Here is a 14774-nt window from a genome sequence, read left to right on the forward strand (position 1 = left end):
GCAAAGGGGGGGCAGGTCTTAGATTAGGCCAGGTTCGGGTGGGGTTGCCTGGACCTCCCAGAAAAACCTGTGGAGAGTTGAACCCTGAACCTTTTTCTAATGCCTGTGTGTAGCCTTGAAGTTTTGAGGGTTAAATGTCTAGGATTGACATCAGGTTCTTCGTGATCCTTATCAAGAATGTGCAAATATTTGATATTTTCCCTCTTTCTTTGATTTAAAGATTTATATAATTCAGTGTCAAGGAATACTGCTAGCTCCTTTTTGTTTTAAGATTTGTTTCAGGGCAAATCTGCCTGGAACCATTTTGTTTTGTTTCCCCATGATCTGATCAGTAAGTTTAAAGACAAGGACGTAGCGATTCACGTATTGGAGGCAGGGTGGGGGCATGACGTTTAGAAGAGGCAGCTTGGCGTTATAAAGCCGAACTGTGGCGGTTGACATTATTCAACAGGGGCTGTTGTAAACATATTATAGGATGAAATTTCACTGCTCTACATCTTCCACCAGGAAACAGTGATCCACTCCTCACATTTAGATGTTAGAATTGGTGATACATAGTAAGAAAACAGGATGGAGTTTCCTCAGAAAGTTAAACATAGATTTACCCTATAACCCAGCAATTGTACTACTAGGTATTTACCCCAAAGATACAAAGATAGTGATCTGAAGGGGCATAGCAGCAATGTCCACCATAGCCAAACTATGGAAAGAGCCTAGATGTTCATCGACAGATGAATGGATAAAGAAGATGTGGTATACACATACAACGGAATATTATGCAGCCATCAAAAAATGAAATCTTGGGGCGCCTGGGTGGCACAGCGGTTAAGCGTCTGCCTTCGGCTCAGGGCNGAGATAGTGATCTGAAGGGGCATAGCAGCAATGTCTACCATAGCCAAACTATGGAAAGAGCCTAGATGTTCATCGACAGATGAATGGATAAAGAAGATGTGGTATACACATACAACGGAATATTATGCAGCCATCAAAAAATGAAATCTTGGGGCGCCTGGGTGGCACAGCGGTTAAGCGTCTGCCTTCGGCTCAGGGCATGATCCTGGCGTAATGGGATCGAGCCCCACACCAGGCTCTTCTGCTATGAGCCTGCTTCTTCCTCTCCCATTCCCCCTGCTTGTGTTCCCTCTCTCACTGGCTGTCTCTATCTCTGTAGAATAAAAAANAAAAAAAAAAAAAAAAAAAAATGAAATCTTGCCATTTGCAACAACGTGGATGGAACTACAGAGTATTACGCTGAGCAAAATAAGTCAATCAGGGAAAGACAATTATCATATGATCTCACTGATATGTGGAATTTAAAAAACCAAACAAAGGAGCAGAGAGGAAGGGGGGGGAATAAAACACGATGAAATCAGAGAGGGAGACAAAACCTAAGAGACTCTTAACCATAGCAAACAAACTGAGGGCTGCTGGAGGGGAAGGGGATGGAGGGAGGGGTAACTGGGTGATGGACATTAAGGAGAGCACGTGATGTAATGAGCCCTGGGTGTTGTATACAACTGATGAATCACTGAACTCTACCTCTAAAACTAATGACATACTATATGTTAATTAATCGAATTAAAATAAAATAAAAAAATAAATTCATGTCTTAAGCTCCTTAAGTTTCCTTATGTAGCTATGATTCCCAAATTGATTGATTTAGCACCTTGAGCCTATTATGAAAAGTAAAAATAAAGCCAGAAAGATTCTTAGATGAATTTTTTTCTCAGCATATTTTAATTTTGTGCCCACACTATTGAAATAAATATTATAATTTTTATAACCAGAAGCATTTTTTAAAAAATCATTATTACTTTACTGGGAAATCCACCTATAAACAAGGGTTTCAATAAATTATAGCTCTGCCTACTTCCCGAATATGAAAAAGAGGCAGTGTTTATATTTTGTTAGCACTCTGTATTAAGTTTCTTGGTTAAAATTCCTCATTCCCCATATTTTTTCATATTGATAATTACATGCTGAAAAGATTTCTTCCAGTGAAGTTTCCAGGGCACTTATAGCCACCATGCATCATTCATATGCCTTATTCATTTTGTTCTTTGGAAGAACTCCTGTAAGAGATGTACAGACTAGTCACTGTAGGTGAAATAAAATGGGACACCAGGGCTAAATGACAACTGCTGTTTTGTTTTTGTTTTAAACAAATTAAAGTGTTTTCAATATCTTCTTTTAAAATAGGATCTGCTGTTAAAATTGAAAGTCCTTTTTTCTTTTTTTTCCTGTGAACTCCTAGCACAGGACCTGGAACATAGTAAACACTCAAATATATTTATATATATATTTTGGATTTATCTTTTGCCTTTCCACAGAAGTAACTATGAATGAGAACTCTCTAGAAAACACTGCAGTCAAGAAGTCTGAAAGTTGTGACCTCCTTTATGTTTTCTTTTAGCTCTGAAAAGTTCATATCAAATCTTTATCTTTGTGTAGAGATATATTTTTTTGATGGTTCAGTGAATTCTTGTCTCCCCAAACAGTAAAAGTTTTGGATAACTCTGGTGTACCTGTACATAAAAACCACTGGGTGTGTTCATAGGACTATCGGGATATGCTAGGAAATAAATTTTAATTCCATGGCAAGGCAAAGAAACTTTTAGTGAAAACAAGATGAGGGTAATATATTGTAATAGAGAATGAAAAATATTTTATGACAGTCATCAAATTTTCCCTGTTGGACTTTGAGCTTAATGATTTTATAGTATTAAATATTACTAATGAATGTAGGAATGTGACATGATCCACATATTGTTTGACTACCGAGTTTTTGAAATGTAGAGAAATTAAAACTGAGGAAATATATAAGAGATAATTTAGGAAAAATCTAAAGATCAAAAAGTCCTCAACCCCAGTTTACACTCAAATTAACCCAGTGCCATAGATTTATGGATTTACATATAAAAATTAGCTTATTTTATCTATGCTTGACGGTTACCCAGTATTAATGATTTCAGCTTTTTTTTTTTTCCCATCAACCTATAACATCCTTTTCCTAAGGGAAAACTTATAGGTGTATCAAGTGGATAGGGTATTTGTGCATCTCCCATAGAACAATGCATGGAAGTTTTTTAATGCACTATTTCTAAGTGACAGAGATCTTCCCTTTGGAGAAATTACATATAGAGATGCATCATGTTAAAGAAGAAAATGAAGCGATACTAAATCAAAAGCATGTAGATATATTTGTAATCTTGGGAGATCCTATTTAATCCAATCTCTACATAGAGTCATTCTCCTTTGAAATGGCATTTTACACTATACTGAAAAAGTAATTAGGGTATGGGAGAAGCCTGATCCGGACACTGATGTTCCCAGCCAGGCTTGGCTTTGGGGTAATGGTAGTATATCCACATAGTTCCAATTTTACAGGAATGGAAGGAAACTTCCTAAGACACTGTATGAAAAGTTACCTAGAAATTTAGATAACCAGAGATATCAAAGAACATAAAAGTAATATTTCTGTGTCAACAATAGTTTGGATTATTCTCTAACACAGAAGACAGGCCTTCTTGATACATTTTCAAAACTACTAACATTTTCAAAACTAGGATAATCTCTGTCTCTCAAGAGACCATATAAAACATGGTACATAGGAGGGGCTTACTAAGTGTTTAATGACTGAATGAATTCAAGAACAGTGGACAAGAAATGATCAGCATAGAAGTAATGTTCAATAAACTTTTTTATTGCCTGCTGATCTTCTTTTCACTAATTCCTTGCTTGGAAACAAATTAGTCTACATGACTCCATCTATGGCCTTTGCGAGTTAGTCGTCTGGGTATCCACTAATCACTTCTCTGGTATGTATATGAAAGAACATTCCAGAAGGTGGTTGGGAGGTTGGCATGAATCTGGGAATCATTATGGTAGAATAACACTTGCATTTGCCCTCTTAAAGCACTGATAGTCTCTTTTTACTCCTTCTGCTAGCACCAGGAGCCCTGGTTTCAGGAAATAGGGAGAGTGTTCCCAGAAGAAACTCCCGGGGGGGGCCAACATATCTACCTGGTGACTCTCCATCTTTGATCATTTTGTGATTAGTCAAGAACCTTAATCACAAAATGATCACTCTGTGATCTGAGTTTATTTGCTGGAATATTTGAGCCAGGATGTGAGCCCAGGCATTCTGGCTCCACAGCCCACGTTCTTAATGATTTTAACAGCATATATCAAGTGTCTAGTACAGCGCTACAAACACAGCAGATGCTCACTAAGTGTTTCTTTCCTTCTTATCTGCCAAAGAGATAATACCTGAAGCACCAGAAGTTCCGTAAGAAGATAAATGACTTTTCCAGAGACCGCAGTGAAAGCCAAAGTCAACCTTAGAATGTGTCAGTTCTAACAGTATACCCATCTTAACAAAGCTCAGGAAAGTCTATTATTTACTTTCGATTATTCTGAAGTGACCCATGAAGAATGGTGAATAGACTAAACATTTAAAAAATGCCACAAAATTCTGAATTTTAATTGGGGACTAAAGCTAAATGGAAAATACCACACCTGGCACTTGCTTTTTGCGTTGGGCGCCAGAAGTGGTGGCTGCCCTGCTCTCTGGCTGTATCTCCTGCACACAGCCTGGGAAGTGAAATTTCTCGGGTCCTAAAACCTTCCACGCTAAAGGCAGCCGCCTGATGAGCAAATAACTTGGACAGTGAGCCAGGACCTCCTCAACTGTTCAGAAGTAGAGTTCGGAGCTCCTTGTCCAGGCCAGTGATCCTCAACTCTGGTCCAATGAGTAGGACCACTTGGGAGTTGATGCTCTGCTACTCCCCAGAGAGCCTGGTTCAGTTGGTCTGAGGAAGAGCCCGGGCACAGATATTTTTTAAAAACTCCCATGTGGCTATAATGGCCACCAGAGTCGAAAACTGGTCCAGGCAGCAGTTGGGACATCACTGGAATGGACTCAATCCCTCTACAAGATCCCAGTATGACATTAAGTGCTGGCCCAGAGAGTGTAGAATGACTCAACAAAGAAGGCCAAAGGTGGCCTTGATCCCAAACTCGAGACTGTAATGTCCTGCAGGGTTTTTAGCCCTGACCAAATAAAGGGTTACAGACTATTCTTTCAAGATTCTCTCTTTGGTGCTTTGCCCTTCATTTTATTAGTACTATTAACCTTGTGCAAAAATCCTAGTGGCAGTAAATGACTGTAGCAAAAATAGCTTAGTGGAAATAAAAAACGGGTAGAATAAAAAAGAGCATCAGCAGTCTTGTTTTCTGGGACAAGATGACAAGGGCCACCAATCCTGATGGAGCAGGGTGCAAGTGAGACACATCAGTTTGATGGGGTCAAGGCGGCATTTCTCCCACTGGTGCCGTGTAGAATGATTAATTCAATATGGAGATCTAAAAGCTTACCAGAAGCCTAGGCAGAGATAGGCTACTGGGTCATTATACCATTCCTGCATATTTTATTAAGTGTAGACAACTCTTGATTTCCCTTTAATAGGTTTTCATGCCGATGGAACCCATATTCAAGCAGAAATAAAAAATTCATTCCAAAGACAAACATAAACACATTTTCAATTTTCTCTCTCACAGTTCCCAGCAGAGGTAATTGAGAATCCACTGTCTTCTTCATATGGCTCAGTGGGGCAACTGGAAACCAACACCGCAGCCACTGATCCATCTGACTAAAATGCCAAGGCTTCTTAAAGGTACACTGATATAGGGACCATATACATTTAGCACACCTTGGATATTGCAAACTCCCAAGTATAAACCTCAACTTAAAAAAAATGTATGCATGACAGGCCGTGACTATTAGATGAAACAGTAGAAAATGTTGATGGAGTGGCAACAGAAGACCACAAAGGTGCCATGAGATACAGAACTGAACTTGCACACAAGAGAACTCGGGTGGAGGTGTGCCTCACTCATAGTCCAAATATATATAATAAAGAACTGGTGATTAGTCTTCCTGTGCTAGAATTTCTCACTCTTGCAGACCCTGTGCAGTTACCTTTCACCACACACTCTGTCCTTAAAGTCTTTACTTTCTTCCCGTCCATCTGTCTTCAATTCCTTCCTTGACCTGGAAGGTTAAGATGGTCAAATGGTATGATTCATTATTTAGAAAATTTTCTTACCCTGTTCTCAACTCCATTGCCTCCCTGTTCCTTCACTGCGGCTACCTGGCAAAAACCCCCACCAGGATCAATCTGCCTGGCTGCTTATCACCCATAACCAAGATGTGGAGCTGTGCTGGAGAAAATCACAGAATACAGAAATGGATGCATTGTCAATTCTCGGTCTATCGTAACTGTGCGTAGAGCCCACCAGTGCTCTGGTTTCTAATCATTTTTCTCCACTGTTTTGATTTCAAAGATGCCCTACTTTTCTCAACCTCAGGCCCCACTTCCTCTTCCTCCAACAACAGCAGATAATCACGCTTCCTGCTTCACAGAGAACATAAAAGCAGACAAACTATAATCCCCTCTGCTTCTTGCTCCGGAGCCCAGCAACCTACACATTACAGATCCAGTTGATGCCTGCCCATTTCCTGGTGGCCTACAGCTGCCTGAGGACTTCCTGTGGTATGCAGACACCCCATCTCCTTCACTCTCAGCTGGTGTGTCCTCGACACTGGCTCCGGAGTTCAGGGACCATAAACTAAGATAATACCTGTCCTTTTCCCTTCTCTTCCTGTCACTGTGGAAGAGGGGTCCTTCTATCCAAGACTTGTTTCTCCACAGATCCTCTGGGTCCTATCCCCTTGTTCCTTCTTAGGGACCTCAGTCCACCGATTACCACCTCTCGTTACTGTATCTTTTCTTTGCCTGAATTTTGCTTTGTTTATTGAATATGAATTTCACATCACCACTTCACTTCCCTTTGGTTCATATTTGTCTGACTTTTATTCACCCATTTATTTACTATTTCTTTTCTTTTTTTTTAAGATTTTATTTATTTATTTGACAGAGAGAGAGAGACAGCTAGAGAGGGAACACAAGAAGGGGCAGAGGGAGAGGGAGAAGCAGGCTTCCTGCTGAGCAGGGAGCCCAATGCGAGACTCAATCCCAGGCTCCTGGGATCATGACCTGAGCCGAAGGCAGACGCCTAACAACTGAGCCACCCAGGTGCCCCTATTTTCTATTTCTTTTTGTCCTTTAACATAAAGAACATATCTAGAAACTAGCACTTTTTTTAAACCCCATCTCTAAAACTTTGTAATTTGTTATGCTGACACCTATGGTAGGTCATTTTCTGGTATTTTATTTTTTGCCTTTAAAAACATTTCCTTTTGTATTTTCATTACCCATCTTTCACTAATTTGTTCAAGCCTCATTTACTCACAATTTCCATATGTATTCTGTACAGGCTCTCTGTATATGCACACAGTATGATGAACTGGGCTCACAGTTAGTGAGCAATTAACTGATTGTTACATTTAATCTTCTGTAAAAGCGAGAACATTTGAGTCCCGTGCAGTCTCTCCCCTTGCTTCTATTCCCAGTCCTCTCTAATTTGCTGTCTGCTGTGACCACTGTGACCAGAATGAACTTCCTAAAATGCATCTGGCCAAGTGACTCCCCATCACAAAACAGATCAATTCCAAGCTTTGTGGCATGGCCTCTAGTTTTCTTTCTGATTTCCCAGAGTCCTCTCTCATCATTTTCTCTCCCCTAGAGTTCCTTCTCCCGGCCAAGCTAATTTGGACTTCCATGGTTCTCCTCCTGAATTTATCACTTCATTTAGGAAGTATTTATTGAGGCCCGATCATTTCCCTAGAACCATGCCAGATGGTGGGGTCAAAACGACAAATGATAATATGGTCTCTGTTTCCTGGAGCCCCCAGTGCAATCCATGAACGCGAGAATGAATGAGAAGAGTGCCTGACTCCATGTTTGCCGGGGATGATCAAATCTGTCATGGTTCCTGGCCCCCTAAGACCTCATACACTAAGGCACAGGTGGGGTCTAAGGCAGCAGACTCACCAGCAGGGCCGCAGCAGCTTACTGCTCCTCCCTGGAAGGTGCTGAAAGGGAGGGGGACTGCTTGGCTCCTCCCGCTTCACCCAGGCAGTGATGGGAGGGGTGACAAAGTCAGACAGAGAGCCACTTCCAGAACTGTCTCAGGACCAGTCTTGTCTCCTCTCTTCAGCCAGCAGGCAGTTACAAGTACCGGCTGAGGCTGAGTGGGCTGCACTTTCTGCCCAGTCAGGGCCGAGGGAAAGGGCAGTGTAGAGCAGCAGGCGGACCCTTGGGAGAGGAGGAGAGGGAGCGACTGAGAAGGAAAATGACGAAGTCCCACAGAAACCTCATCTCCAGTCACCAGAAGCAGGGCTCTGCCAGCGCAGCTGACGCTCCTGTTTCCTTCCGCACAGCCTGAAGAGAGCCCCGCGGCCAGACTGTCAGCTCTAATTCAGCTCCTGCTCATTACCTCATCACCCATTTTCTATAATGACATGTTGGGTAGCCTCTTCCTCCTGTCTGAATTAGTTGTCAGATAGAAAATGAGCATTGACGGTATTTTCTGCTTTGCTCTCATGGAGGTTCTCTTTTGCATATTTTCATCATCCAGGTGTTAGGATGAAGCCTTTATTTGTAAATGAGCCTGGGGCTCACTGATCCTCCAACATTTGGGGGGGAAATGTAACGGAGAGTGTACTAAAAAGACAAAGTTACATATGTCCTCTCCAGAGGAGAGTTCTGGTGATCAGGCAAACTGAGGTAGCAAGAAGTCCGTGTGAGCTGAGCCACCAACTCTGAGCATACCTCACACTGAGGAAAAGGCTGAGAGAATTTTAATTTTCAACCTTGGCACCGAAGACCTAGAAAAAGCTCAGATAAGCTAAAATGGGGGGGAAGGGTCTTCAGGCTCCAGGGATATGTCCTTAACTCAAAGCAGGGGAATGTGGAGCTTTTCAGGCAAGAGCACTTTAAATTTCCTTTGGGAATCTGAATTCTGTGGTTGAGGTAGATTTAAACCCTTCCACAGCTTCAGGGTTGGTCCTTGATTGACTGAATTCCTTCAGTAATTGGTTCAGCAATGGATATACTAACTAGTCAGGGTCAATAAGATACGAGACTGGGAGCTGCTGCAGCCATCTTGCTACTCTGAGGGCAGCCTGAGAATGAAACCTCCCACTTGCGGATTCCACACTCTGATCCCTGCATCAAGCCAGAAGTGTCTACTCTCCATGTGAGTCTGGAAGTTTCTGCTTGGGCTTATGCTGATGTTTTCACTTTGCTCTGGCTGGGATTTCTGTTCACTTACTCAAGAAGGTTTTGGATTGATTCACACTCAACATCTGTAGAAAGAACTGGGATTTTATTCCTGATTTCAACCAGCTGAGGCCTCTAAGGCATAGGTATGAATCTCCACACATTTCCCCTCCATGTGTTGACCCATAGCTGGTCACCCCTCAGGCATTCATGCTGCCCTCCCAGAGGTGGTTCTGTACACTCTTAACCTGAGCACGCTCTTAACCTGAGCACCCCATTTCACAGGAGGACAGCACCCCAACTGATTCCTTAGTTTTTTAGCCTCATGATTAAAGGAATCCAGCTGTGTTGCTGACTGAAACTAAGAAACTCTCTCAAACTTCCATTTGGGCTTTTTTGCTGTCTAGGTTTAAGAAAATAATCTTAAGACTGTAACCTTTGTAAAGTTAGTGTGCAGGGCAAAGCGCAGGGAAACGCTCTGAAGAGACTTGCAGGTACACAGGTGTGCCTCAGGCAGACTTCTTCTCTGAGCCCAGGAGCTGTGGGCAGGACTTTATGACATCTTTAGGGCAATAGGCACAGGAGGGAGAGTCAGGAGTTAGGAGCTTTATGCGGGCACCGAAGCGAAAACAAAATGTCTGTGCTCAGTTGCATTCTTACTTTGAAATCTCTTCTAGGGAAAGCACGCTGGATCATGGGCCACGAGACGTGGTTTCTGGTCTCCATTTTGTTTGTGCAGCTGACTGCCTACCCTAACTCGAGAGTGATTCCAGGAGCCATTCAGACTCTCACATTTTCTGGTTCTAAAGTAGAGTCCGAGGGTGTTTTCACCGAGATGCCACCCTGGAGCCAAGTTGAACTTGATCACTGCCCACATCAAGACTGTGAGAGGTCGAAGGAGCTTTCCATGCCTGGTCNAAGTGAGGGCGTTTTCACCGAGATGCCACCCGGGAGCCAAGTTGAACTTGATCACTGCCCACATCAAGACTGTGAGAGGTCGAAGGAGCTTTCCATGCCTGGTCCAGCTGTTCACTTCTCCAGGAGGAGGCTGGAAGCCGATGAGGCAGTGGGAATCAGGCGGCTGGTGGAAGGCCAGAGGCAGGAGATGCGGGCTCTGCTGTCTCTACCACTGGCCTCAGACAAGGCATTTCCCCTCTTCTGGCCTCTATTTTTCTCGTTTGTATAGGGGGTGGTGACTGCAAGGATTAATTCCCCCTCTCAAGTGTGAGACCGTGTGTATATATAAACTATCTGTTCCATCAAACTGTCCCCGTCTGGGTCTCTGGAGGACCTTCTCTCCCCTGCTACCTGGTCGTTGTACAACTACTGGCTTCATTTTAGAATCACGGGTTAGCAAGGGAGGGCTGCTCATCCTCTCACAGCTGCACTGAGGGAGACGAGGGGCGTGTGCACGGGGGTGTGCAGGGGTGCTAGGGACCCCTCTACTTTCTCTTCCCCAGCTTTCCGCTGGCTGTGGCTCTGACAACACGTGGAACATCAGGCAGCTGTTCTCCCAGGCTGGCTGTAGCTTAGCTCCTAACACACTCGAGGAGGGACGGCGAAGGCCCACGGCCAGCGGTCACTGGCACTTTGGAGTGCAGCCAGGTCGTCAGCAACGCCGAAGGATTTAATTCATGAAAGCAGGAAACGAGGAAGCAATATTTTAAAACAATCTTGTAAAAATACAAANGAGGAGGGACGGCGAAGGCCCACGGCCAGGGGTCACTGGCACTTTGGAGCGCAGCCAGGTCGTCAGCAAGGCCGAAGGATTTAATTCATGAAAGCAGGAAACGAGGAAGCAATATTTTAAAACAATCTTGTAAAAATACAAATGTCTGTTCAGGTTTAATGTGTATGCACCATGGCGATTATTCAAGGTAGATGTTCCAGGAAAGGTGACAAGCCTAAAATTCTCCAGTTCTATGTTTAATATTCATGCAGTATTTAAATTTTGTGGGTATTTTTTTGTCTTCAGATAATTCACTCTGTATTATGCAGAAAACTGGTAAACTCTCTAAGGGAAGACATTGTACTTTTTAAACAGTTTCTCGAGTGTCCTAGAGGCACTTCATAAATACTTGTTGTCATGTTGTTGTGATGATAGGTGAAGTGGCTAGTTTACACTGGCCTTGGCAACAAGAAGGAGACTCACGAAGGGTGTCACAAAAATAATATCATCCATGTTAAATATTTAATGTCATGTTCTCCTAGTGTCAAAATATTTAGTTCAGTAAGAGCATCTCTGAGGCAGAGGGAAACGAGCCAGGAGTACATTCTGCATATACGCAACACATTAAAAAAGAAGCCCACACAGTTTATTCTTATGATGCATTGCTTTTGCTCTGGAAGCTTCCCTCGATTAGGGAAGGGCATAAGGCAAGACATAGCCCAAGGGGTAGGTGCTGAATGGAAGGGGAAGTGAGCGCAATCTGCTTGCCCTGGCAGCTTTCCACTCCGGAGAACCCTGAGGCCAGTCCCCAGCGAGGCAGAGCTTCCTCCTAGAGCCAGCATTCAGGCAGAGATGCCTCAGGGCAGCGTCAGGGGCTGGCGGAAGATGATCATCGAGGCTGGCTCGCAGGTATCAGTTCATACAAGTCTCCACCTCCTTCCACCGGGTTGAAGCAATGGCTTCTAACCCTGTCACCACCTCAGAATCACCAGGGCAGCCTTTTAAAAACACCTGCATCTGGAGTGGGCCTTGGAGCTTCTTATTCAAGAGGTCTGGATGGAGCCCGGTTACCTGCATTTTTATTTTATTTTAATTTTTTTAAAGATTATTTGTTAGAGAGAGAGCAGGGGACGGGTCAGAGAGAGAGAAGCCCAAGCAGACTCCCCGCCAAGCTCGGAGCCCAATGCAACGTGGTACTGGATTTCAGGACCCTGAGATCATGACCCTAGCCCAAATCAAGAGTCAGACCCTTAGCTGACGGAACCATCGAGGCACCCCTGGTTACCTGCATTTTTGAAAGCACAGGTAATCCTGATGTGTAGCCAGAGAGCTGAGAAGAAACACATCTTGAGAGCCTCAGTGTAGGCTAAGGTGATAAGTACTTTACTCTAGGACTTCATTCCTTCAAGAATGAAGTGTTAACCGCTGCTAAAGAAGGCCGCACAGCTCAGGAGTTCCGGCCTCAAGCCTTATGTAAAACAGGGCCCTGGAGGCATGGGTGTTCCTTCTTCTCCCTGCTCACACTCACGCCAAACCCCTCTCTGGTAGCACTGTATAAAATGCCCTTCCTGCCCAGGGAACAGCCCAGACCTCCTTTGGGATGACGGCATTCTATATGAGGTTCAGTATACGCTCTGCCGAAAAATGAGCACGTGACCACACATCCCTTCATCTGGGCTCCCCCCCCCCATATCGTGTGTACCTTCCTAGAAATATCTGCTCGGCTTGCCACATGCACCTATGTGATGTTTTAAAAAACTAGCAAAATGCTTTTATTAGTCTGGGTTCTCGAGAGCAACAGAATCTTATAATTTTTATTCCTTATNAATATAATTCCTTATTCTAGATCTTATATGTAAATATAGATTTTATATTTAATTATAATTTGTATTTTAAAATAGAATATAAAATCTAGATTTATATATAGATTTGTTATATATAAAAATATTCATGCATGCACTTATATACATAAAGAGATTAAAGAGATTTATTATAAGGAACCGGTGTCCATCACTGGGAAGGCTGAGGAGTCCCAAGGTCTGCCATCTGCAAGCTGGAGACCAAGAGAACTCATATGTAGATTCAGTCCAAGTCTGAAGGCCTGAGAACCAGAAGAGCCCACGGTTTAAGTTGTACTCCAAAAGCCAGAAGACTTGAGAGCAGAGAAAAAAGGGTATTTCCATTCAAATCTAAAAGTCAAAAGAGTCTGATGTCCCANGTCCAAGCAGTCAGGCAGAAGGACTTCCGTCTTAATCCGAGAGGGTCAGCCTTTTTATCCTAGTCTAGCCTTCAACTGACTGAATGAGGACCACTCACCCACATTAGCGAGAACACTCAGCTTTACCGTGTCTACCAATTCAAATGTTAATCCCATCCCAAAGCACCCTCAGGACACTCCCAGAATAATGTTTGACTAAATATCCAAGTACCCTGTGGCCCAAGTCAAGTGGACAAGGAAAATTAATCATCACGTACATACCTTTCTTGTTGCAAACATCTTATCTGGAGGGAAGCATGTCCCTCCCAGAGTGAACAGGGCAGGGTAAAGTCAGCCTCTTTCAAACACCTGTAGGAGCGGCTGCCCACTGTGGTGTGTCACCTCCCATGGCACGAATCAGGCAGGCGTCCTGCTGCTAATGTGAGACCTTGCAGGGTAACTCAGTGTGGGCAAATAGCCCTCCTAACTGCAGGAGGGAGAGCCCTGCGGATCTGGCCCCGAGCCCCACCCCAGCCTGGACTCCGCCTCATGGTGGATGCAGTAGACCCCCTGGTCCCTAACCCACTCTGGAGACATTCGGTGATATTGGACCTGTTTCTGTGTCCTCTCCCCACTTCCCACTTCCCACCTCCCACCTCCACTTGGCCTTCACTGTGTCTGCATTGATATGAAGCTGGGGAAAAAAAACAAAGAACTAGGCTGGCTGGACCCCAGCTATTCATGATTTCTAACTTCACCTGGGTCTTCACTAGGACTCCATGTGGTTTTTGCCATTCCTTAGCCATTGATCCACCTAGCCTGTCATTCATTCAATAAATATTATTGAGTGCCTACTACTTGCCAGATACTGTGTTCTGCTAAAAGTACAATAGGTGTGTAGAAAAAAAAGTTGGTCTCTGCTCTCAGGGAGCATACAGCCTGGCACACTCTACCAGCCAGGTGCCCTAATACCTGCCCAAATAGCTCAGTCTTCAGGTGACCTCAATGGTAAGCATGGGTTTGCTGTTGCTAGAAGTTCCTAGGTCTCTATTTCCAGCCAAGAGCTCTCTCCAGCGCTCCCCATGCCTGCCAGATCTCTGAAGCCAGAAGTTGATGGGCTCCATGGTCATCACCCCCAAAACGCTCCTGCTTCTTTGAGCCCTCCTTCCTTTCACTGGTCCCCCTGCATTTCTTCCTTCTGAGATTTTAGCTCGTCCCCCACTGATGCCCCATCCAGGAACCTAGGCACCCTCCTCTGCTCATTCTGTATCCCTAGGTTGCCAAGTCCCGTTTGTTCCTCCTCCCAGATAATCACCTCCTTCCTGTAGATCCTTAATGCCTCATGCACTATCTCCTCACTGCCTGCTTCCTAATGCAGCTCCCTGTCTCCGGTCTCGACCCTTTCCCTCCATCTAGCCTTCATAGAGCTGTCAGAAACAAGTCTGCTGCATTTGATGATGTCCTGCTCCTGATCCACGTATTGAAATCTGGGGGAAGCTGTGGGGGGGAGGGTGTTAGGGAACGATCTATCCTTCCTCCTTAGTTTCACAGCGAACCTAAAACTGCTCTGAAAGATAGTCATTTATGACATATGATACTAAAAATGCATTTATATTAAAAATATAAATTTATTTTAAAAGTGTACACCCAAATTTTTAAATGTATTAAAAATTTTATATTTCCATTTATGTTTAGAAAAAGTGGAGCTCCCTTGATAGGAGCT

General features: G+C 43.8%; 1 protein-coding gene and 1 long non-coding RNA gene across 5 annotated transcripts in view; one reads left to right on the forward strand and one right to left on the reverse strand.

The window, feature by feature from the left end:
* KCNAB1 (potassium voltage-gated channel subfamily A member regulatory beta subunit 1) overlaps positions 1–14774 on the reverse strand; it is a 403750-nt gene that overhangs the window by 100007 nt on the left and 288969 nt on the right. The window lies entirely within an intron of this gene.
* Positions 6453–10098, forward strand: LOC117802988. Of its 2 annotated transcripts, none has more exons than XR_004626505.1 (3): positions 6453–6554; positions 8345–9162; positions 9863–10098. It is a non-coding gene; the product is annotated as an uncharacterized LOC117802988 (long non-coding RNA). The 2 variants fall into 2 exon arrangements; XR_004626504.1 differs by having other exon boundaries at positions 6457–6554; positions 8122–9162.

The sequence above is a fragment of the Ailuropoda melanoleuca genome, chromosome 1 (assembly GCF_002007445.2).
Source record: "Ailuropoda melanoleuca isolate Jingjing chromosome 1, ASM200744v2, whole genome shotgun sequence".
Classification (NCBI taxonomy): Eukaryota; Metazoa; Chordata; class Mammalia; order Carnivora; family Ursidae; genus Ailuropoda; species Ailuropoda melanoleuca.